Raw genomic sequence first — 24,021 nt, forward strand, 5'->3', positions numbered from 1 at the left:
TCGGACATTATCACCCTATGTACAAATGTGATTACATGACTGGTGTGATTCTATATCATGTACAACCAGAGGAATGAGAAATTCTACTCCATTTGTGTGTGATGTATCAAAATGCATTCTACTGTTATGTACAACTAATTAGGACAAATTAAAACATCTAAAAAAAAGAAAAAAAATATTTATCCCATTTCCAAGGGCTCCAATCTCATGCTTAATTATATCTCAAAGCTTTTACCTCCAGTCAGGTGTGGTGGCCCATGCCTGTAATCCCAGTGGATTGGGGGGCTGAGACCAGCTCACAAGCTCACAAGTTCAAAGCCAGCCTCAGGAAAGGCAAGGTGCTAAGCAACTCAGTGAGACCCTGTCTCTAAGTAAAATACAAAACAGAGCTGGGAATGCGGCTCAGTCATTGAGTGCCTCTGAGTTCAATCCCTGGTACCCCTCCCCACAAAAAGGTTCTTACCTCCAAAAACCATCCCATTAGGATTAGAGTTTCAACATGTACCTTTGGTGGCGGCGTGGGGACAAGAACACTCAGTCCATCCAGGAAATGTCAGGATAAACATGACTTTATTCATGGATGAAGCGTTTTGCCCCAGCTCCTATCCCCAGCCCTCTACATTGGTGATGCCGTCAGGGGGTCACCGTTCTCCGGGGCACTCCGCTGTCCCATCCCCCATGTCTTTACCCAGTCCTAGAGATGCGGCATCGTTTCATAAATTCTGAGCCCGTCCCTTTCTTCTCATCTCCTCCGATGAACCACAGAGTGGCCCTGGGAAGTAGGCCAGTTACTAGAATGAGGTCCAGTCTCTCTGATTCTCAGAACTTTCTATTGGAATGTCTTCCGAAACTTTCCCTCACCTGGTCATTCAGTGTACGACGAGGTAGGGGTAACTTTTAATCCAAGGTTCAGTTCCCTGAGGATTGACCATAGTGAGGTGGGGGGGGGGGGGATTCAAAAGTGTGTCCCAGGGCTCCTTTCCTAAGACTGGCCGTGGACTCTCTGATTTCTCTCCCGTCAGTTCACTTATTTGCGGTACCAGGCTATGTTCTGTGTTAGTGACACTTCCATTACATTTTAGGATCATAGTTGAGAACTTTGACCTTCAGGTAGATCACTAAGGCATCGCAAATAAAGAATTTTCCTTAGCACTATTTGATTGTATCGTGACTGCCTGTCTCTGGGTGTGTAGCAGAAGGAAGGAGCCGTGTTGGCTCGTAGAATACCACTGCAGAATCCCAGCCAACAGGCCACAGGAGGCTTGTGGAATTGGGGATTATAATTTTTGAGAAAGCTTGTGCTTTATTACTGGATGCTCCAGGAAAATCATCATGACCCGTTGGGCATTAGAAGACAAAGTTTTTTTTTAAGTGGGTTTAATGGGATTTATTTATGGAGTACTGCTATGCAATGATTGAATGGGGGTAATTAGCATATCCATCACCTCAAACATCCATCATTCTTTTAAACCACTAGTATACGCTTCCCTCAGAAACTGGGGAAAAAAATTCCTGGGGAAAGAAAGTTGTTGGGAAGAGGAAACATTCTGAGTCATTGGTTAGGGACCCTGGTGACAAATGATAAAATGGGCAGCCTCACAGGTAGAGGCCTGCTGCAGAGCGAGCCTTTGGGTCAGTTGATTCATTATTTCAAACTCTTTAAGGGTCAGAAGGCTCCAAGAGTTAGCCACAGGGCAGAGAGCAGAAGGGACTAGAGGATGTAAAGACAAGCCATTCGCCCAGTAAGTGGGCACAGCAGGGTGAGCCGCCCGCAGCCCGTGGGGGAGACCGCTGGGGAGAGGGCATACAGCTGGGACGCACAGACGTGAAGGGGCAGCAAGAGAGCTTCATTGTCAAGAGTGACTGTGTGATTTTAGTTGTCAGAAATGTTTGACCCAGTGGCTAAGTTTCGGGTCACACTGCTTTGAATCCAGGTCTCCTGAATGGTCTCGAACAGAGCACTGTAGCTTTCTCTGCCTCCGTTTGAACAATGAAGAATACCTGCCTCTTCTCATCAGGCTGTTTTAAGGATTCTGTGAAATAAGCCTAGAACCGAGCTTGCCTCTCCGGACCCCTCGGTTAACGATGAGGGCAGTTGAGGGGCTGGGGTTTGTTGCCAAAGCTAATGATGACGGAAGAAGAATAAGAGGTTATCATGGCTGCACTTCAAAAGCAACAGAAATAGGGGGTTTCAAGTCTGCAAGAATGGGGTGTGCTGGGGAGCCTGAGGGGTGAAGGTGGCTTGAGTCCAGCCTCTTAGGAGTGGCGTTGTAGGAGTGGGGTTGAGCTGGCGCACAGCTTCATCAGGGAACCCCAGAGCTGGCACAATGTCTGTGTCCACTTGCTCCCAGGGTTGCTGTGACTACTCAGATGCCCACCACCTGGCCATTAGGAAGCCTCAGCAGAAGTGTGACTGACTCTCCTTGGCTCTCGTGTGGTCCATTCTGTGCACAGTAGCTCTGGTGGACAGAGATGGATCAGAGGCCCTGGAAGGGCAGCGTGAGGAAGCCCTAATGCTGACTGTTCCTCCTCAGGGGGTTCCAAACCCTCTAGCAACGAGGAGGGTTAGACTACTAGATGGACAGGAGCAGGGGAGGTGTGGGAAAGGAGATGCAGGCTGCACGCCATGGGGCAGCTCACAACTGGCCGCAACATTGCCCAGGGAGCACCTCCTTGCAGTCAGACAGCTCCCTGTCAATCTGGAGAAAATGGGTGCAGGCCACTGGGGTGATTGCCAACAGGGTGAAACTGACCTTAAGGAGGGTAATGGCTGGAACTTCCCCCAAATGAATAATTCATAGAACGGGGAGGAACCTAAGCAGGCCATAAACCATAAACGTCCACACCCAGAAGCTGTGGGCTTTGCCTTCTCTCTTGGGGCAGACACTCCCGCCTTCATTTTGCTAAATAAACCCTTCATCAATGCCTCTTGGCGGAACTCTTTCTTTTGCAAGAGAAGAATGGATTCGCCCATCCCCAGTAACGGGACTTTGATAAAGACCCAGCAGGTCATCCTGAGGGCAGGAGCACCCACAGGAATCCTGCGGGAGGATAAGGGAGAATCGCATTGGGCTAACAACAGTGAGGGGGAGGGGGAGCTCAGGCTGTGAACAGAAAAACCCTTAAGTAGAACAAACAAAGGGGACCACAAAAGTGTAACTAGGGCCAAGCTATTTAGAGGCTTTTTGATTTTTGTTTTTTACAAGAATTTCTGTGAAAAAAGTCTTTTCACCCGAACAGCAGCAAAAGCAAAAGGCAAATGATATTTCTCAGAGGTTTGCATGCGAGGGGGAAGTTCCCAGGTGGTGCCAGCAGGTTATGGGGGGGGGGGGGGCGAAAGGAGGAAACGGCAGAGGGGGGCCACCTTGAGGGTCTGGGTGGAGAGAGTCATTTTCGGCTGCTATGCAGATTGGCATTTGAACAGGGAAGGAAAAGGAAGTCCAGTGGCTGTTACCCTCTTCTGTGAGTGGCCGAGGGTGAGTCACGCAGGCGGCCTGCTCCATGCCACCCTGAGACTGAGTAATAGCAGGATTCCCACCTGTTGTCAGAAACCAGCTCAGCGCTGAGACCTCTGCACCCGACCGCCCAGACAGGTGGAAAGGGAAGTAGAGTGACCAGCATGGCACGGGGGGGCCTTACGTGGCTCAAAATGAATGCAGGAGACGAGACTTGATGATGAAGGCCCGGCCAGGGCTCTGAAGGTGTCCCTGGACACTCCTATTCCATTTAGGGTGAAATTGGAGGTCTGTTTATCCCAGAACAGTTTCCAGGAGCCCAGAGAGCCCCTTGCACTGATCCTATCACTGGAGAGGCCAGAGAACAATTCTCTCTTTCTTTCGATTTAGTATTCTATATATTATAGAATAAAATGTTTTCCTTACCTACTCTCTTTATTAAACACAGCTTTAAATCAAAAGGATCGAGATGGAATTAGTCACACGGCTTTAGAAAAGCACTATGTGTTTTTAAAAAAAAAAAAAAAAAAAAACTAAACTAAATAATGAGTCTAGAGCAGGGGTTGGCAATGGACTGTGAGTCACGGATGTCCCGTTTTGGTAAATAAAGTGTCATTGGAACATAGGCATGGCCCCCTGTCACTTACATGTGATCCCTATCAGCTTTTCTGTGAGGAGGAAGAGGGTCCAGGAGTTAGGCTAGCGACCAGAGAGCCCTAAACTATTTACTCTCTGGACTCTTATGGAAAAAATTTGCTGCCTCCTGACCCAGCACTAGACAAGACTGTTGGCACAGGCTGAGTCTGACCACCCAGAAGTGTCGAGCCCTCAGCTTTTCTTTATGAATAACCATCCTCAGAGCTGTGAGCACATCCGGCGCTCAGCCAGACAGTACCGAGGAGCTGTAGATAGTTCTGGATGCAGTCTCTTCTGCAGCCAGCCTGCAGACCCTCTTTGGGATGTTACCTCTCTCCCTGCACCTGGATTCTTAAGGGGTGTGGTGTGATCACCCGGGAGGGTTGGCAGTGTGGGAGCAGAGACGGCATCATCCCAGAGTGTGTCAGCCCAGGGGAGTAGTAACATCTGGATGTCTCCACAGTCCTTTTGCCCAACCCTGTGGTGGGGAACGATAAAAGAGGGTACTCACCTCCCCGTTTGCTGAATGGCACTGCAATGGGAGCAAAAGCCAGAGGTTAGCACAGAACATTTGTGTTCACGATTTAGAAATTAAGATCACTCTCACAGGTTGCTCAAAAATCTTCTTTCCATCTTCCCCCTTTCTCTATTCTCCTACTCCCTCACAAGCAGGAACCCAGTCTTCCTCAAACACACAATTAGCCTTGGTCACAAGTCAAGCTGTGAGCTGTGGGTATGGCTCAGTGGTGGGGCCCTTGTCTAGCATGGATGGGACCCTGCATTCGATCCCCAGCAGCAAATAAACAACAACAACAAACAAACAAGTCAAGTTGCAAACTCATCCCTTGACCAGAGGCATTGCTAGGAACAAATCCCATGGACATTGAGTGTTTAGTGATTCTCTTCTTTATTTCATTCTTCTTCCCCCACCCCAGGACCTTCCCTCATATCCAAGTTTTTCAAGCACCACATTGCCACATGCCAAGGCAGTCACATTCACGAAGTGTTCACCAGGAAATACATACATGGGGAGAGACATGAGAATTGAACTCAGCCTAAATCAATACCTTTCCTCAGACCGTATTTTCTATGTTAGAGCCCTTTGATTCCAAGGTCGAACATTTGTTTAGTGTGAGTATTAAGCTCTGAGATCATGAACATTTTACTTAAGAATGTATCATATTCCTCGATGAGCTCCAAGATATTAAAACACATACTTATGATCAAAAAATGACAAGGCAGCCTGCCCTGAATGTTAAGGGTTAGAATGTTATACCATTTCATGTTCTATAGCCCTGGATTTGAAGTCAAAGCTGGAAACAGAGACTCGATTATCCCACTGTTTTCTGGGCTCTGATAAGCCTCAGACCTATTTGGAAGCTAGAAATCTCCTCCTGCATCTACCTCTGTCCTAATTCAAATTATTGAACTTACCAGAGAAGACCAGCAATGTCCACAGCAGCATGAGCGCTTGATCCAGCTATTTGAGAAGCAATCTCTCAGCCACCATCTGGGGCCTGTGAACACAGGATGAAACGTGCCTTTCAGAATAGGTTTTGTATAATTAGCCAAAAAAGGAAGTAAAAGAGCCCAGCAATGAATGACCATTATCTTTCATCCTGTGGCATTCAGAGAATTAGAGGCCGGGCACAGTGGTGCATGCCTGTAATCCCATGGCTCGGGAGGCTGAGGCAGGAGGATGGTGAGTTCAAAGCCAGACTCAGAAAAAGTGAGGTGCTAAGCAACTCAGTGAGACCCTATCTTTGAATAAAATACCAAATAGGGCTGGGGTTGTGGCTCAGCGGTTGAGTGCCCCTGAGCTCAGTCCCCAGTGCCAAAAAAAGAAAAAAGAAGAGAGAATTAGAGTGATCCTTTTAATGCCGGAGCAAGTTCATTTGTTGACACGAATGATAACAACTACTGATTCCACCCGGCTCTCTCAGAGGGGGACCCAGTTCTGAGTGCCTGAGGCTCACGGTTACTGCAGACCCTCAGCAAGCTTCTGCAGTCAGCACCATCTCCTGAGCTGAGGAAAGGCAAGTGACTTAGTCCACCTGAATGGCTCTAATGACCGATGTTAGACTGCGTCATCTATAAGCAACAGAATATTACTCGCAGCTTAGGAGGCTGGTAAGTCCAGACCAAGGCACCAGCAGATTTGGTGTCTGGTGAGGGTCTGTTCTCATAAATGATACCTTCAGAATATCCTTGCATGGTGGGAGGGGGAAACGAGCCCCCTCAAGCCTCTTTTATAAGGGCGCTAATCCGGTTCATTAGAGTTCCAGCCTCACAATCGAATCATCCCCTGAGGGCCTCCCTCTTCATGGGATGGCTTTGGGGGTTAAGAAGGAACATGGGACTCTCCAAGGAACACAGCTGCTCAGATGGGAGCAGCAGTAAGTTGACCAAGAACAACATGATCCATTTCTAGTAGAAACAGAACCAAGGCTCCAGCCTAGGCAGTCTAGCTCTAAGGTCTGGCTCTGAAACACTGATATATTAGCATGATATATTGCTTCTCCGCGTTCCTTGAATTAAAAAAAATCCCAGAAGTAAATAATTAATAAGTTTTAAATTGTTTTGCTGCTCTGAGTAGCACGATGAAACCTCACTAACAACATAAATCAATCCTTGGTCCAGAATATATTACCCACCATTAGTCACTTACTAGCCTCTAGTTTGCCAAATTGAATGTCATGATTTCGTAACACTTGTGTTCAAGTTACCTTTATTTTAATTAACGATGGCTCTAAAGTACGAGTAGTGGTGCTGGCCATTTAATTACAGTGTATTGTAATAATTGTTCTACTTTAAGTCATTGATGTTAATTTATTACTGTGCCTGATTTGTACATTTAACTTTTTCATAGTTTGTATATATAGGGAAAAACCTAGATCATATAGGGTTTGGAACCAGGAGAGCTGCACGCTCCACTGGGGTCCTTGGAGCACATCCTCCATGAATGAGGGGGAGTCTACTGTGTGACCGCCTGCTCAGCATCTGTGTCCAGACAGGTGCAAGTTGACGTTTGGGAATGTATGCAGCATGAATTAAATCACAAAATTATAGGGAGGGACTGACCCATAGTGAAGTAGTCATAAACCCAATGTCATCTGTTCAGGTGAAGTCCTAACATTTTTTTGGTACTAGGAATGTTCTAACTCTGAGCTACACACTGAGACCCTTTTTATCTTATCTTATTTTATTTTATTTTAAGACATGATCTTGCTAATTTTCCCAGGCTGGCTTCCTCTGCCTCAGCCTCCCAAGTCACTAGGTTATAAGCCTCACCACACCTGAGTGAACACTTCACATTTTATTACCCACTGTGAATATAGTTTCACTTTGGGAAATACTGATGATTCCATGATATTTATATGTTTATCATGGCCTTGCTCATGATAGTAAAAGAGAAAATACTAAAAATACCCCTAGAAAGGCAGATTAAAAAACAAGTGTGTGTGAAAGTCATGTGGAACGCTAAGCAGTAATTAAAATGATTCTGTGGAAGAATATGTCACAGCAAGATAAGATGCTTTGCATAATGATGATGATGAAGGGGAGATCTGTGGAGAGATGCAAATGGTGGAGGGTGGGAGGAGGGAGGGAAAGGGAGGCACTAGGAAGTAGATTGAGCAAATCATGTTATGTGCGTGTATAAACATGGCATAGCTGTTAGGTGCAGGACAGGCTGAGTAAGTTGTCTGCAGGGCATGCCAAATAAAGTCAGCTGCAGGATGACCCGGCCACTCAAACCCTCTATCTGGTTCTTTATCAACTATTTGCTTCAAGCCCAAATGCCCAAGCCCCCGCTCAAGGCTGAACACTCAATCCCCTGCTCAAGGCCGAACACGTAACCCCCCTTGTGCCAACAAGGCAGCTTGCAGACCCAGAGACCTCATTAGATTTGGGCTATAAAAACTCCCTCCTGCCAGGCCCCTCTCTCTTGCTCTCTCTCTTGCTGTCTCTCTTGCTCTCTCTCTTGCTGTCTCTCTTGCTCTCTCTCTTGCTTTCTCTGTCTCTCTTTTGCTCTCTCTCTCTCTCTCTCTCTCTCTCTCCCTCTCCTTCTCTCTCTCTCTCTTCTCCTCTGTTGCACTGCTGTAATAAAGATCTCTTGGTTGCTCTGAGTGTTGTGGTCACTTTCCTGTCATTGGGTGCCGAGACCCGGGAGAGGGAGAGGGTTAAAACCCACTTTTGGGTCCCTCTTCCTTTGGAAGTGCCACTCACTGGACAGCCTGAACCCATTTTCTCGACCCCAGAACTCCATCCACCCCCGGCCTTCGATTGGTGAGTTCCCCTTCCTGGAGCCCTAAACCCAATGGTGGTGTCGGGAGGATTTGACCGTTCGTTGATTGTCTGGCAAACCTCTCTGCCCACCTGCGGGGAGGAAAGCACCCACCACAGCCTTCAAGGCCACGGTGGCCCTCAGGGACTCCTTCCTAGGGCAGATTAGACTCCTGGGTTCAAAATTACTCCCTTCCCTTCCCAGCTGGTAGTTTACCACATAGGCTTTGTAGGTCTCCCTCAAAGGACTGTGTAACCTCTGGGGACATAACAGAGAACTGAACATCACCCCACCCAGAACTTCACGGTCTCGGTGGCTCTCCTAAAGTCCTAGTCCTCACACCTTCAAGACTTGGCCGCTAGAGAGACGCTTACCCTCCCCTTCTTCCCTCTTCCCCTGTCTCTCTCTCTCCCCTCTTTCCGGCCCTGGGAGTCTCCGGCCTCTCCAGGAGGGGTCCCGAAAAGCCTTGGCCAACGGCTCCGTCCAGGACGAGAGCTTCGACTGTCAGGATTCGGTGATGATCAATCTCTGCAGCTCGAATCTGCCACTAAGGAACTCCTGATTTTTGGCTCTAGCAGAGATGCCCCCTTTGCCAATAAATCAGTTTCCTCCTTCTCTCTTACACTACATATGCATCCCCTTCCCTCCTCCTTATACTACGTTTGTGACATGGGTAATGTGTCCTCTCTGCCAGTTGACTGTCCCCTACAATGCCTCTTGGATAACCTCAAAACCCTCTCCTTGACACCTGACATCAAACCCCCAAAATTGATCAAATATAGCACCCAGGCCTGGCCCACTTATCCCTTAGACAACCAAATCAGATGGCCCGCTTTTGGGTCCCTGGATTCCTCTATTCTGAGGGATCTCTACAATTACTGTGAGTGTTCAAAAAAAATGGGTAGAGATCACTTTCTTCTTGCTCCTATCCAATCCTGCTCTCTGCACCTCTTGCAAACCTCTACAAATTCTTCCAGCTTGCAAACAACTCCCCCAACCATGATCCCCAACTTTCTCCTCCTCCGGACTCATCCACTACTTTTGACCCTGCTAATGAACCTCCATCCTATTGCCTGACTCGAATAGATCCTCACCCTCAGCCTTCTGCCCCAGACTCTCCGCCGTCTCTCCCACCTCAGTAACCTGCTTTCTCCCCTCCAATTACTAGAGCAAAAACCTACACCACCACCCTTCCTCAGACTGCTGTCCCCTTGCTGAGGTAGCGGTTACTGAAGGAATCCCTCCACCCACTCACTCCTCTCTTCTACTGTTAGCACCCACACCGGTTCCACCAGGTCCTCTTACCAGCTAAACCCAAAGCTCAAACCAGCTGAGGAGGGCCCTCAGACCCCTATCAGAGATCTGGTGAAAATGGCCTTTAAATGCTTTGTCATCACTGAAAACAGGTTACTAAGAATTAAAGTCCCTTATAGGCTTTTTGGGATATTCACTCCCGTCTTCCCCTCTGCTCTGCCTGTTCTGCTGCTCAAGTTTCCTTGCTAGGAAAATCCCAAACCCCTTTCCAATTATTCTTTTACATCTCCTTCCTCATTCTCAGATCCACCAGAGCTGCTCTCAGCCCCGCCTTCCCGTCTTCCCCCTCCCTACCCAGGCCCACAGAAAAGTCTTAACTGACCTTCTCCAGCCATATCCACCATGGATGATTTTAGGACTTTCAGCAAAAGAATCTCTACAAAAGAGTTTAATGTAGATAAACTTCCTATTTTTGTGTTGCCCTGTTTTACTTGGCCACTGTCTGAAAAAATTAGCACTCCAGGTGCTGGACACCCCCTTACTAGTTTTTCACAAAAATATGTGAACAAGGCCTCTGGCCTTGAGCTGGGCTTCACAGTGATGGCTACATTTCTAAGATAAGGGTGTTACCAACTGGGCTCCGTGGTAACCACTGGCAGGGGGAGGAAAGAGAGGGAAAAAAAGCTCTCCCCTTCCCAGGTGTCCTTGAAAAGTTAACTTGCCCAGAACAGAAAAAAAAAAAAAAACTGCTTTTTGTGAACTTCTGCAGACTGTGAACTTCTGAGCCCCCTCCCTTACATGTTGAGTGCAAAATTCTGAAACTACCTAAACTTGGGGTTCAGGGGATTAATTGATTACAGCAGAAGGTGTGCTCTCTGAATCTGGCTGCAACCAAATAAGACTGTTTCCCTATCTTTGGTGCTATCTTAGGTGCCTTGCCTTGTCCGTCCCTACAACAGTATAATTCTATGTACTTAAACATTGTTCATGCTTTCATGAAATAGTAAACAGATGTGATTAATTGTGCAAATAACAAAATATCTCTTATTGAAATGGAATAATTTGCCTAAATTCAGAAATTTACAAGGATTGGTTCAAAGTATGAATAAAGAAAGAATTAACAGATGGGAAAGAGAAATTAGAAGGTTCTAGGTATGGATTTAATAGAAGAAAAATGTGTTTCTGGATAAGAGAGTCTATGTGATTAAATAAATAAGAGGGTTTAAACAAGTGATAAAGAAGGTCTGTGTATGTTGGTTATATATGTAAGTTTTTTGAGCAAGTAATCTTGAAGGAATTAAGCATTATACAACTATGGTTAAACAACAACTGTTATTTTGCAATATTGTAATATGTTATTTCTTTAAGAGCTAAACTTGATTAATATAAAAACATCAATGTAATTGTGGTACTATTACTCTTCTTTGTATATTAAATGTGTTCATATTTTCCAGGTATATACGTCTTTAAGATAGAAGCTTTAAAAAAATTATATCAAGCTGGTGTTCTCCAAAAGGTTGCATGGTAATTTTAGGCTTATAAAAATAACATATTGGAGATTTATTTATATAATTTAATTTTCTATAACTGGACCTATTATCAATAAGATTAATATAAAGTTCTATAAACTGGGTACAATTTAAATGTAATATATTGTGTTAGCTAGTATTCATATGACCTCGAACAACAATATATGTAAACTTTATAAAATAATATTTAAAAACAAAGATCAGCTTCAATACTAGAACACTTTACCTAAGATTTATAAAGAGCCCTGCCTTACTTGAGATAAGGTTATGCCTCCCATCTTGCTACAAGTAAGAATGACTCCAAAGTAGGCCAGACTTCAGCTAAAGCCCAATACTCTTATTAATTTAGGGTGAAGCTGACTTTGCTGGATGTTTAAGATCAAGACTTAAAGTTAAATTAAAATGGGCAAGAAAACCAATATCTGGCTCTGGCCCTCTGAGTCAGTCTGAATCCAGGGAACAGGGGACTTCTCTAAAGAGCTTTGCAACTCTGGGCCCCATAACCTCCTGATCAGGGAGATTAATGAGACCACTGGAGAACAAAAGCCAATCAGTGCATTTGCTGTGAATAGGAGGGTCATTGGAGACAGGAGACATCCCTGATGCTTCCAAGGGAAGCCACATGGTCAAGCAAGACCTGGACCCATCCTAGCGCAGATGGCACTAGCAGAACTGAGAAGCTGCTCTCAAGTTCCCCCACAAGCGACCCCTATGGGAACTCGGCTGACTCTTAACCATAGATAGAAACAAAGTCAATTTTGACCAGCTTGATCTTAAACACCTACCGAAAACAGTGAAGCCAAAAAGTCATTCTTAGGAATAATGAAAGACAAGAACAGCTAAAAAAAGAGGAGACAGCAACTAGCCAACAGTCTCCATGGGGAATGTTCAGTCAAGTATGGCTCCTCCCCCTCACAGGACCCCTATTAGTCCTCTCTATGTTCCTCCTAATAGGACCATGTCTATTAAATTGCCTACAGAAGTTCCTGAAAGATCAGATACACAAATTCACCAACCGGTTGCAATCAACCACTTCTTTAAAACTACTAGCCCCTGATGCCCAAGACGGAGACCTAGGACTCATGACCAACTCCTCTGGCTCCAGAGACTCTGCTCCCACCTAAAACCCTCCCTAACCCCTTTTCCAGGTTTTACAACCCCTCTTTCACTTCCTAGGAATGAGAACTACTCTCCAGCAGGTCCACTCCGCTTGTTCAGTCTGCTCTACAGCATCCCCACAAGGAAGCACCAAACCTAAACTCCCCACACCTCAGATGAGGAGCCACCAGCCAGGCAAAGACGGGTGGATAAACTTCACTCATGTGCCTAGGCACAGAAAGCTTCCCTACCTACTTACTTTGGTTGATACCTTTTCAGGTTGGATAGAAGCCTCCCCTACATCCAGGGAAACTGCTGACACCGTCACCTCCATCCTCATCCAGCAGATCATTCCCAGGTTCAGACTTCCCGCCTCCATCCAGTCAGACAATGGTCTAGCTCTCACTTCTCAGGTTGTTCAATAGTCTCCAAAGGCCTCGACATCACTTGGAGGCTCCACATCCCCCACCAACCCCAATCCTCGGGTAAGGTTGAGAGGCCTAACAGTATTCTCAAGGATCATCTCACTGAACATGCTATTGAACTCAGGCTCTTCTGGCCCAATCTCCTGCCGTTGGCCCTCACCTGAATTCAGGCAGCCCCAAGGACCCCCTCAGGCCTTAGCTCCTTTGAGCAATTCTATGAGTGCCCTTTCTTAACCACCCAAAGCTTTCCAATCACTCCTCCTCCCCTGTGCCCTCCCTGCCCTATTTCACACTTCCACGCAAACTCCTAAGGGAACATGCAGACCAGTACCTTCCTGCGCCATTCATTGCCTCCATCCCAGCACAACCACAAACTAAATTGGACCCTCTTTAACTGGGTGATGCAGTCTTTCTTCAGGAACTGCATTCTCAATCATTGGAACCTCGCTGGACGGGACCCCATACGGTCATACTTACTACCCCAATGGTGGCCAAGCTTTTAGACACTCTCCCTGGAACTATGTCTCCTGCCTTAAAAAGGCACCTGTTCCAAATGTCCAGTCCTGGACTTCCACCACAACCACCAAACTCAAAATTTCTCACCAACCCTCTTCTTCTTCTACTAATCATTATTCTCTCTCAAGTTTTTACACAGATGGCGCTTCAACATCCAAGCGACATGGCACCAGGATGACACCACCCACTCTCAGTTTATGGGTCAAGGCGATTGCCCTTCCACTAGCTGCAATCGGGCTGTCACCCTTAACTAGATTCAACCAAGCCACCTCCAATACTTCCTAGAGTCCCTGCTGCAGGACCAGTGGCTGATAGCAAGAATCTCCTCCATCCAGGACTGGTTTGATGCCATCAACAACCCATGGCTTCAAGGAACTTTTATGGACTTTACCCCTATCAAAGTAGTTGTCTATAGCCACTGAGTATTATTTTTGGCTGCCCTGGTGTTCTCAGACCTGTCCCCTGAACGTTCCTCCACTTTCCCTCCTAGGTCCTACACCGCCCACCATTAAGCAGGAAGTAGCCAGAGGACTTTATGCCATCCCGCATGTCACTTAGAAAAACAAAAAGGGAGGAATGTTAGGTGCAGGACAGGCTGAGTAAGCTGTCTGCAGGGCATGCCAAACAAAGTCAGCTGCAGGATGACCTGGCCTCTCAAACCCTCTGTCTGGTTCTTTATCAACTATTTGCTTCAAGCCCAAATGCCCAAGCACCCGCTCAAGGCTAGACACTCAACCCCCTACTCAAGGCCGAACACTTAACCCCTCTTGTGCCAACAAGGCAGCTTGCAGACCTAAAGACCTCATTAGATTTGGGCTATAAAAACTCCCTCCTGCCAGACCCCTCTCTCTTGCTGTCTCTCTTGCTGTCTCTCTTGCTCTCTCTCTCTTGCTTTCTCTGTCTCTCTTTTGTGCTCTCTCTCTCTCTCTCTCTCTCTCTCTCTCTCTCTCTCTCTCTCCTTCTCTTTCTCTCTTTTCTCCTCTGTTGCACTGCTGTAATAAAGATCTCTTGGTTGCTCTGAGTGTTGTAGTCACTTTCCTTTCAATAGCGAATCCCACCATTATGAATAAATGTAATGAACTAATAAAAAATTAAAAAGGTGCTTAGGATATATTCTTAAGGAAAAGTGGTGCAGAATGCAATTCAGTTACTGTACACCACTCAACCCCACCCTAAGAAAAGGTATCTTGTACAATAAGCACCAAAGAGTTAGTGTAAGTATATCTGAATGATAGAATTTAAAGTGATGTTTATTTTTCTCACTTTGTTTATTAGTGATTTCTAGTATTCTTTTAAAAAATCTGCTATTTGTGTATTTAAAAAAAATAAGCTGTGGGTTTTGTGGTCTTTCTCCCCTCAAAGTGTTCCAAACAAGGCCATTCTGCACAGGTGGATGGGCAATCAGAGTTTGGAAGAGAGAAGGTTCTTCTCTCCCTGGGGACAGAGCTGTCACTTTTCTCATTAGGCTGTGCCTCCTGGATGGGCTTCAGGATTCTAGGTCTGTCATTCCTCTCAATCTCACCAGACAGGAAGACATGGCATTCTGGTGGGAAGTGAACTGAGGAAAGAGTATGGGAAGGAGCATGCGGAAGACAGTGGAGAGTTGGTGGTAGGTACCTATATTTTCATAGACATCTGAAGAGATTATTCACACTATTGATGTCCTTCATTTATTCTGATGTTCCATTCATAAAAATGTGGCCACTTCAGTTGAGAATTTATATTTCCTTAGGCATTACAAAGTGGTATGAGGTAGAATTCATGGTTGGTTCTAAAAGGAGTGTTGCAGGTAAAGAAGAGACCAATGAGTCAGAGACCAAGGCTATTGTAGTGAGATGGTAGGAAACAAGGGTGACAGCAAGCCCTCTGAGTATTGTCAGCTGGTAGACAGCCAGTAGACATTTATAGGTGTATAGAAATAGCTTAAAAGCATACCCAAAATTGGATGCAAACTTAGAACCACAACCAGAGACTAGAAACTTAACAGTTCCTCGGGGGGAAAAGCAACTTAATGATTAAGGTTATAAGTGGTAGAAATGACATTTTGTATGGAGAAATTGGCTAAAGTGAGAGAAAACAATACTTCTTGTGCAAAGACATTTAGCTACCAACATATTGGAGTCACAGATATTGAGGGAATCAGCATTAGAAAAATGAAAAAAAAAAAGCCCCTTAGATCCACTAGGTAGATCCTTAACTTGGAGATTCCACCTTGGGGACATACAGAAGAATACAGGTGCAGAGAAACAGTCTTTCAATGTCTTGAATACGATACAAATTAACAATGCCAAGTTGGGGCACATTAGGGTTGAGACAGAAACAAATAGCATCTTCAGGAACTATACATCAGGGCCAAGCAAATCACATTTCCCAACTGAAGAGGTTGATTACTGGGATAGTTACAGTTAAAGTTGAAAAATGGTGCAGTTAACTTCAGAGAACCCTAGATATCTGTAGTTGAACTTGGGGTTTGAGGGCCACTATAACAGAATTAAATGTCATGTTGTATATATATTTATATCCCTTACCATAGTATAAGTGCTGCATAAATGGCAATAGAGTAGTCATAATCCTGATTATCATAGTTGTGGTTGTAGTGGTCACAGTAATTTTAATTACCTGGAACAACATTATGTGTCTTTGTTGAATGAGACTTGACCTAAGAATGTCATGCCCAAAGTTATAAATAAATATATACTTCTGGAGGTACAATAAAGGTGATACTGTTGTTTGGAGAACTCCTAGAGCAGAATTCGCCAGAAGAAATCTAGACATTATCTCCATAGACACTTTCTAGATGTTATTCAGGCAGACTGAGTCCCGTTCCTAGAAGATCCTCTACAGTGTCATTCATTAATTTATAGAGCTACATTGGAGACCCGGAACAGACCAAATACACGATAGGGAATTTGAACTGCGGAAGAAGAGCTGGAAGCTATCAGTCATTCCCTCTCTGGCAGAGAGGGAGAAGGACATGCCCTAGAGATCTAGTTCCAAAAAAAAACTTGCATTTGCATATTTACTCCAAGAAATTAGAGAATGGCAAGAATAAACTTGTGCTTTCAGGTAATGATTTCTGTATCGACTGGAGTTTTACAGAGTTTCTGTGTCTTTTATAGGTTTATGTGAATTTTTTATGAATTTTTTTATGAAGAGTATCAGTTCCTTCAATAGTGTAGAAGATATGCTGGTTCAAAAAGGCATTGCTACTCTCCGGGTGGAGAATAAAGGGGAGTCCAGTTTTGGCGTCTGAGGAGAGGCAGGGGCAGGAAGATATCGTGATTCTTGGAAGACATTACAGAAGCATCTGCCACAGGAAGCAGCCCTCCCTCTGTGGGAGAAGATGCCTCCGGCAGTGGGTGGTGGGTGGCACTCCATGGGGACAGCGGATGGTGGGGGGGGGGGGGGGGGACCTCTAGGGGATCAAAGAAAATTCAGTTGCAGCCTCTCTACTTTCTGTTTTAATGATACCTGTGTGGGTTTTCCAGAAGAAACGAAGGCTGATGACTAAGGGTAACTGCAGTCCATGGGTCATTGACTGTAGCAGCCCTTGAAGAGGCACCCACCACAGTTTCCTGTGGGTGTCTTCCTGGCAAGCAGGAAAGTGTCAGTTGTACTGTGGTCAAAGAAGTCAAGAACCAAGATCCAGATTGTATTTTTGGCTTTCAGTATCGGTTTCCCCTGAGGTTTTCTGCTTAATCTTCTAACATGTTCTGTTAAAACTCCTTCCTGATTCACAAAGGTAGGATTTCCAAGAGAGGAAGCATGGCATCACCGACTGAGGCCTGCCTTCATACATTCATCTGTTTTATCAAGTTCTCTTCAATGCTCTCTGCTTTCTGGGCACTCTGCTGATGCACCACAGGCACACAGATAAAAAGATATCACGGTCCCCAAACTTCTAAGAATCCCAGCTTAGCAAAAGAAGACTAACATTGGTAGATGACGCATTCATGCGTCATACCCCGTGGGGGCCTCTATACGGGATGTGAATAGACACGGTGGAGGTTAAGGGGTGGAGAAATAAAGGCTTTCAAAAGAAATTGACATTAAAAATTAAATTACATTAAAAAAAAAGAAATGGATATTGAGGGATGGGTAGGTTTTAATCAGACAATTAAGACTTGGGAGGAGGGAGAGCTTCCAGGCCTAGAAAGCGGCAAAAGCAAAATAAGTGACAGGGACCATTGTGGGCTTCTCAGGGAACCACGGTTACTTGAGATTGGCAGATGCATCTGTACAAGGAGACAAATCCCAAAGGTGATCAGGGGAAAAATGAGGGCACACCTTGCAAACATGCTGAAAATCCAGTGAGAACCCTCATATTTCCGCAGGGTGGAGCAGGCATCCACTGCATTTCCCAGAAAAGAACAGTAAGAGTGTCGGGTGTCCTTTTACCAATGCTCCCCCGTCCCTACTCCTTTCTCTTCTGCATGAGAGAAGAGGCCCATCTGATTGATGAGTTGGGGTGAAGACACCAGCTCACAGTTTCTTGCTCCATCTTCTTTGTCCCCAAGCAGAGAGTAATCTTCCATACTCATTTCCCATGTGGAATTTCAAGGAGCCGTCAGAGAAGCCTGCTCCCTCTGCTTGCGGGTTGGCCACAACTGTCTTAACAAATGAGCCCCAAAGTCTATTGAGAAAAGTAGAAACCCTCCATTTGGCTCAGATCCAAAGCTCATGATCCAGTCTCGCATGGTCTAGTAAGGCTCATAGTTTGGTTCCAATCCGACTTCATTCTCAATTTAGTTCTCCCTGGAGGGGAGATGTAGGTAGGAAGTTCCGTGAACTCCTAACTATTCTGAGACTAATAGGAACCTTTTAACTGTGATCACAGCAAGATTATTTTGGATTTTAACAACTGGGTATGTTGTGGACTGGAGAGAAACAACTAGAGAGAAATAGAATAGTTGGGTGACCACTGATACATGGGGAGGATAAATACAAGAAATGCCAGAGAATCAAAATCTGTAGGACTAGGTGGCTGATTGGATGTGGGGTGTGAGAGGAAAGCCAGAATTCAGGCACATGCCCAGATTCCTAGACCTGGATTTTACTGAGTTATGAATTTACTATTTGTTTTTTTAAGGGAGGCCTGATCTTCTTTTCTTGATAGAGGTCCCTCCCCCACACACCAATTGTTCTTAAATCCTGAGATTCCCCTTAGAACACATTCTAGACTTCCTGCCACATGAATTGCAGTTTTGTTATACAAATTCTGCGGAGCTCTCTCTGACCACTTTCTCAGGTATTTGTCTCACCTTTAGCTTCTTTCCTCCTCTCTTTAAGCATCATGCTCAAACTCAGCCTGCTGCTGCCTGGTGGCAGCTTTGTCTATGACCTACAGGAAACCTTCACCCTCCAGGAAAGCAGCCACCTACTACAGACCCATTCAAGAGGATGATGCATAATAATGTACGTGGCAAAATTATAAATTGCCCCACGGGGCAAGGAACCCTGAGCCGAGCAAGGAGCAAGGAGAGAGCAAAGGAAGGATCCCTTCTAGAGCTCCCTTCTAACAATTTCAACATCCATGTGTAGCCAAAGTTAGAATTTCCTTCCAATTATTTCTAATTAATTAAAGCTTCCCTTCCATGTGGCATCAGATACATTGGAGACTAAAAATAAGAAGTTTTAAAATATGATTTTGAATTGATGGATACAATACTGCTAGAGATTACTGCTGGTTACAAGAGAAAGAAAACAGGGGCTGGGGTAGAGCACTTGCCTAGCATGTGTGAGGCACCAGTTTCAATCCTCAGCACCACATATAAATAAGCAAAATAAAGGTGCATTGACAACTAAAAAAAGTTAAAAAAAAAAAAAAAAAAAAAGAGAAAGACGATCAAAGAACCATAGAAGCCTATGATTACAGATAATATTAAAGGTTGCCAATATTTTCAGAAAGCCTCTGTTTTCAGGCAGGAATATTTTTAGGATTTATTATTATGTTAAATATAAATGTCTATTTTCCATTACAATAACTATTCTGTGATCCAAGCTGGATAAATAAGGACTGACATTTAAATCTCCTTACTTTCAAAGTCTCATTAAAAGATGGGAAAAAAGCCAAAATGAGCCACATCCCCACTGGGAAAACAAGAAGTGGGAATATTGGTTCTGGGAAATTGCGGTAGACTAAAAATCCTGCAAATCCTCCCATTTTAAATGCTTGTGAGTGGTGAATAAATAGCATCTAACTTTAAGTGCACACCTAAACATGCAAGGAAGAAGGAAATTTCCCCATTACAGACAAAACAGGAAGTAAGAATTAAAAGTTAAATATTTAAAATGGCATTAGAGCCCCCCAGCCCCGGAAGGAGGTATGACAGAGGAAACTCTATACTAGGTAATTTACATAGACACGTATGTCTATGTGGAACTAAGGGATAAAAATTTGGGCTTTCAAAAGGCAGACTCTTGAAACTAAACCACCAGCATAAAGTCTAGATTCCAAATGAGGAGTTGGTGGCGGGGGAAAGCCACCCACCAGCTTAGACAGGTAACAAGAAATTTGTGTTTGTATGAGCTCTGGGGGAAACAGAAATTTTCTCCCTCAATAGCAAAACCCAGGACCCACGTTCATGGGTGTGTTTCTGGGAAGCCCCAAATAAGGAATCACCATAAGACTCGGTCCTGAGCTGAAGGTATTTCTAGGGCTTAGAAGAAACAAATGCAAAATGGCTTTTGAAGGACACAGAAGCACAGGACAGAGTAACATCAGCAAGATGGCAGACTAAGAAATATCAGCCTTCACCTTCAAAATAAATAGGCAATTAATTTTTTTTAAAATTAAAACAAGAAAGAAAAAAGAGAAATTGAAAAGTCTATGATGTGGATATAATTTGTCCTTTCCAAGCTCATGTTAATGTTTGTCCCCAGTACATTAGGGCTGAGAGGTAGTGAGGCATTTAACAGGCAGTTAGGCTATTCAGAAGGTTAACGCCATTCTCAGTGAAGTTTGTTTCTTACTCTCATGGAGCTGAATTAGTTACCGTGAAGAATGAGTGGTTAGGAAGCAAGCTTGGCTTTTTCTTCTTGGCTTCCCCTCTTCACGTCCTTCCACACACATCCATGCCCGTGTCTGATGCATGGGCATGGCACATCAGTCTCTGGCACCACTCAAGCTGGATCTGAAACTCAAGAGGGCTCCTCTCCGCCATGATTAACCAGGTAGGGGAAAAGGATATTAGAAGGACCACAGATACCTCCACTACTGAAGATCCCAAGTGCTCGGTGCCTCTGAAGACTCCACATTATTGGCTACACCTGTAATCTTTGCTCTGCATCAAACTCAGCTGAGAAAATGCATGGAGGTTAGCATGTGTGTCCCCTTTGGAGCCAGAACTACCGATGCCACTCAGCCGGTGCCTTCACACTCACCACTGAAACCAGTCCATAAAGTCTGGAAGAGTTGAGGGTTCCATCAGTGAGCACACCACAGAGAAGGAAAGGCAAGAAGAAACAGGAAAAAGCAAGTAACAAAATAACACCCAAAGAACACAATGGTTTTCAATAACTGACCCAAAGAAACAGAGACCTAAAAACTAGCTGACCAAAAAAAGAAAAAAGAAAAAAAAAAAAAGCCAACTTTTAGCTGGACAAACTTAAAAATAAGAAAAGACTTGAATAAGTAAAATCAGAAAAAGGAGACATTACAATGCATACCACAAAATACAAAGAATCATGAGACTAAACAATTGTATACCAACAAGTTAGATAACTTTCAAGAAATGAATAGACTCCTACAAATACACCACCTTTCAAGATGGAATCATGATGAAACTCTGCACAGACCAATCATAAGTCAGGAGACTGACTTAGTAATAATTGTAGAATCTTCCATCAAAGAAAAGCTCAGGACCTGATGGCTTTAGGGCTGAATTCTACCGGACATTTAAAGAAGAATTGATATCAGTCTTTTTCAAATTCTTCCAAAATACTGAAGAGGAGAGAATTTTTATATATTAATTATAAAAAGTCAGCATTACCCTGACACCAAAGTCAGATCAGTGCACTACAAGGAAGGGAAATTACAGTCCAAAATCCCTGATAAACACAGATCTGAAAATTCTCAACAAAATGCTAGTGACTAAAATTCAACATCCCAGTGAGAGGATCATTTGCCATGAGCAAGTGGGATTTATCCTTGGAATGCAAAGATGTTCAAATAAGCAAAGTAATAAATTGATGAATCACATTAACAAAGTAAAGGACAGAGACCATTTGACCACACAATTGATGTAGAAAAGCATCATCTTTTATGATAAAAAATAAAAACTTTCAATCTCTCTATTATGTACAGTTTTAATGCATGATTTTTTTAACTTTTTTTGGAAGTCAATTATTTATTAGTGATGCAAACAGAGGCTTAATGTTCGAATTTTTTAACAAAGGAAAAAAGATAAGGCAGGCTGCAAGCTCCCCTCCCAATTCTGTCCCATGGTGCCTTGGATCCGTTTCCATCAGATGCAACAGTCACTCATTAGACCCCCAACAGCCAAAATGGTGAAGCAGATCAGCAACCAGGAAGCTTTTCAGGAAATCTCGGAGTCTGCAGGAGACAAGCTTGTAGTAATAGTTGACTTTTCAGCTATGTGATGTGGCCCTTGCAAAATGATCAAGGCTCTCTTTCATTCCCTCTCTGAAAAGTATTCCAACTTGTTGTTCCTTAAAGTAGTTGTAGACAACTGTCAGGATATTACTGAGGAGCATAAAGTCAAATGCATACCCACTTTCCATTTGATTAAAAGTGTCAAAAGGTAGGTGAGTTTTCTGGAGCTAATAAGGAAAAGCTTGACGCCACCATTAATGGATTTGTCTGTGATTTATGAACAATATAACCATCCATCAGTTGTTCAAAACGTGTAATTTTTTAAATTTATGAAAAGTATGAAGAACAGAAATTATATATCCTACTGCCAATAAAATATTCATTCTACCATTTTTTTTAAAAAAAGAAATAAACTCTCAACAAATTATGATAGAGGGAATATACCTTAATATTATATAGGCTATACATCATAAGCTTGGGCTAATATCATACTCAATGGTAAAATGTTGAAAGATTTTTCTCTAAAAATCAAGAACAAGGCAAAGATGCCCACTTTTATCATTTTTCTCAACCTAGGGGTCCCAGCCAGAGCAATTAAGCAAGAAAAAGAAATCAAAAACATCCTAATGGCAAAGGAAAAAGAAAAATTGACTCCTCAGTGTAGAAAACTGTAAAGACTCCACCAAAAAAAAAAAAAAGGGGGTGGGGGATGCATATTAGAAACAATGAGCAAATTCAGTAAAGTTGCAGCATACAGTTCAACATACATAATTTCCATGTATTAACAATGAACTATCTGAAAAAGAAATCTTTAAAGATTTAAGAAATCTTTCAAGAGAGTTCAATGTATAAGCAGAGGTCACCAAAAGCAGAAGTTACTAAGAGACCAAATAAAACAAAATGGATAAATCTAGAATAGCACAAAATGCAATTTATTAGGGACAAAGAGATGGTTGTGTCTTTAACAGAGCAAGATAGAAAGAAAGGGTTTGTATGCTAACAGCCTGTGACCAACTGGAATGTACCTGGGATTTCTGAAAAACTATTAACAGGTCAACCATCAATTAACAGGCATGTTAACAACTTTATCTTATAGGGTTTGAAATGAGTGCCAGAGTCACCTGAGGGCAAGATGGCAGTTGCAATCAAGATGGCTATAATTATATCCATCTGGAGCCCTATAAAAACACGCCCATATAATGAAGGATAATAAAATAAAATACTTCTAAATAAATATAATCAAGTATTTGAAATTTTGTATACTGAAAATATTGATGAAACAAGTTGAGACAGATACAAATAAATGGAAGGATATCCTATAATCATGAATTGGAAGAATTAAAATATTGAAAATGTCCTCTCTACCCAAAGTGATCCTCAGATCCAATGCCTCCCCTATCAAAATTCCAATGGTAGCCGGGTACAGTGGCGCATGCCTGTAATTTTTTAAATTAATGAAAATTGTGAAGTACAAAAGTACTGCCAATAGCCAGCAGCCCAGGAGGCTGAGACAGGAGGATGATGAGTTCAAAGCCAGCCTCAGCAACAGCAAGGTGCTAAGCTACACAGTGAAACCCTGTCTCTAAATAAAATACAAAATAGGGCTGGGGATTTGGCTCAGTGGTCAAGTGCACCTGAGTTCAATACCTGGTACAAATATATATATATATACCAATATGATTTTCCCAGAAATTAGAAACCCAATTTTAAAATCCACAAAACACCCCAAATAGTCAAAGCAATGTAGCAAAACAATTCTGCTAGAATTAAATTCTATTGATTTGGCAGAATTTGTTCTTGGGCAAAGAACAAAATTGGAGACATAAACCTACCTGATTTCAAAACATAGTACTAAGCCATAGTACTAGTAATTGAAACATAATTGAATTAGCTTAAAAACAGATATATGAACAATAGAACAGAATAAAGATTCCAGAAATAATCTTGTGAATTGAAAATTAACTGGTGATTTATAAAGGTACCAGGAACACATAATTAGAAAAAGATGGTCTCTTCAATAAATGGTTTAGAGAAAAATGAGCATTCACAAGTAAAATAATCAAATTCAATACTTACCTCACATGGTAAGAAGAAAAAATTCAAAATAGAATAAAGTCTCAAATATTAAAATCAGAAACTGTAAAACTGCTGGAGGAAACTCAGGGGGAATTTTGATAGTGGTTTTGGCAATAATTTTTTAGATATGACTCCAAAATCACAGGCAGCAAAAGCAAAAAATAGACTAGTAGGATTGCACTGAACTAAAAAA

The 24,021-nt window shown here is 43.4% G+C and overlaps 2 pseudogenes; one reads left to right on the forward strand and one right to left on the reverse strand.

Moving 5' to 3' along the window:
• The window catches only part of LOC143403477 (Fc receptor-like protein 2), a 29,040-nt pseudogene extending 23,447 nt beyond the window's left edge, over positions 1-5,593 (reverse strand).
• A 16,110-nt stretch (positions 5,594-21,703) lies between these two features.
• On the forward strand, positions 21,704-22,032 carry LOC143403525 (thioredoxin pseudogene; annotated as a pseudogene).
• Positions 22,033-24,021: the final 1,989 nt, after the last annotated feature.

This window comes from Callospermophilus lateralis, chromosome 7, assembly GCF_048772815.1.
Source record: "Callospermophilus lateralis isolate mCalLat2 chromosome 7, mCalLat2.hap1, whole genome shotgun sequence".
NCBI classification, from domain to species: domain Eukaryota; kingdom Metazoa; phylum Chordata; class Mammalia; order Rodentia; family Sciuridae; genus Callospermophilus; species Callospermophilus lateralis.